The sequence below is a fragment of the Hylobates moloch genome, unplaced genomic scaffold, assembly GCF_009828535.3.
Source record: "Hylobates moloch isolate HMO894 unplaced genomic scaffold, HMol_V3 SCAFFOLD_6, whole genome shotgun sequence".
Classification (NCBI taxonomy): Eukaryota; Metazoa; Chordata; class Mammalia; order Primates; family Hylobatidae; genus Hylobates; species Hylobates moloch.
The window spans coordinates 113934395-113936149 of record NW_026652281.1 but is presented as its reverse complement, the minus strand read 5'-3'; the positions used below and the strand labels follow the sequence as shown (position 1 = coordinate 113936149).

The following is a 1755-nucleotide window of genomic DNA, read 5'->3' as shown; positions in this document are numbered from 1 at the left end:
GTGTAACAAAAATATCCATAAGTCCATACTGAAAATGACTAAATAAATGATGGAGAAGAAACAAATGTCCATTTCAAAAGAATTCCAGGTAAATCATTTAGATACTCTGTTCTTTTTATAAATCATTAAAGATGTATGCAAACAATTTTCAAATACATTTTGACATCAAATTCAGGCAATTCACTTGGAAGAACATTATAACGAATACCAGTGAATTTTTGTAGTAAGATGTTCAATGTCAACTTTGATTATGGGAATACTTTACATCTCACACAAAGGAGGCACTGGTACTTAGAAAAAAGAAAATTACTAGAACTGTTAAGACTGAGGTGAAGAATTTGTACAGCCTTCCACAATTTTAAAGAGGTAGTGATAGATACTTGTCCTCCTGGCAATATCAAATGCAGTTTCTTCCAAGTTGTTTTTCAGCCCTGGCTTGACGTAACAGTTCACCAGGAGGAGTTCTAGGGTGTCCTTGCTGTCTCTGTTCCCAGCAGCAAGATGCAAGGGGGCCAAGAGGCCTTTTGTTTGGGCATTGATATCTGCATCATGCTGCAGTAAGAAAGAAGCCACTCATATTATTCTACTTACAAGCACTGTGCAGGGGCGATCAGCCATCCACAGTCACTGCATGAGCATCTGCCCCCTGTGCAATGGTCTCCTGGACAATATCTACGTGTCCACTGTAGGCTGCACGACGAAGAGGGGTATACTCATCTTCATCCCTAGTGTTCACATGAGCGGCCTTTTCAGAAAGTAGTCTCTGCACTGTAGTAAGCTGATTTTTTTCAGCAGCCCAAAGAAGCAATTTGATTGGGTCTTTTTCCATTTTTTTTCTTGCAATTGATACCATTCTTCATTTTTTTCATCTTGCTCCTCATCTTCATCAGGATTGCCTACCCAAAGAATTTGAGTACCAGTAGGAATAAGGTGTCCATGTGTTTCCAAAAATTCAAGTTGGTTAAAGTGCTCAGAAAAATCCAAGGAGTTCCCTTGGTCTGGTATTCCATCATCATTTCCTTTTCCTTTTTCCATTTTTACTACTATTCTAAATAAAAAGCATTTCAAATGCCTGGGTATAAATAATCTTTCTAGAGATGAATTATGACTGCTTTATTCATCAAGATCTGACAGAAGGGAAAATAGCCGCCGTGCATCTCACTTCTGGGAGCATTTTTTAACAATTTTTTTTATTATTATACTTTAAGTTCTGGGGTCCATGCGCAGAACGTGCAGGTTTGTTACATAGGTGTACATGTGCCATGGTGGTTTGCTGCACCCATTAACCCGTGACCCACATTAGGTATTTCTCCTAATGCTCTCCCTCCCCTTGCCCCCCACTCCCCGACAGGCCCTAGTGTGTGATGTTCCCCTCCCTGTGTCCATGTGTTCTCATTGTTCAACTTCCACTTATGAGTGGAAACTAAACATGCGGTGTTTGGTTTTCTGTTCTTGTGTTAATTTGCTGAGAATGATGGTTTCCATACTTCATTCTTAAGAAAGGGAACATAAATCTCTACTCTTTAATTGTAGGCCTCTCATAGTGACTTCCTTTCAAAGAGTACAGCATGGAAAGGAAGGAGGGAAAGAGTAACTTTACAGTGAAGAAACCCAGCAAAACACCCATGGCCAGGCGATCAGGGCCAATATCAGCAGTGAGAAACCATGTTGATATAATGTGATGAAAATGGCACTTTACCTCTGTGGTTTCCCCCGGAAGCCCACAGTCTCAGTCTAATTGTGAGGAAAGATAAC

At 40.2% G+C, this 1755-nt stretch overlaps 1 pseudogene; it reads right to left on the bottom strand.

Moving 5' to 3' along the window:
- Window positions 1-318: 318 nt before the first annotated feature.
- LOC116470471 (ankyrin repeat domain-containing protein 49-like) lies at window positions 319-1035 on the bottom strand (annotated as a pseudogene).
- Window positions 1036-1755: the final 720 nt, after the last annotated feature.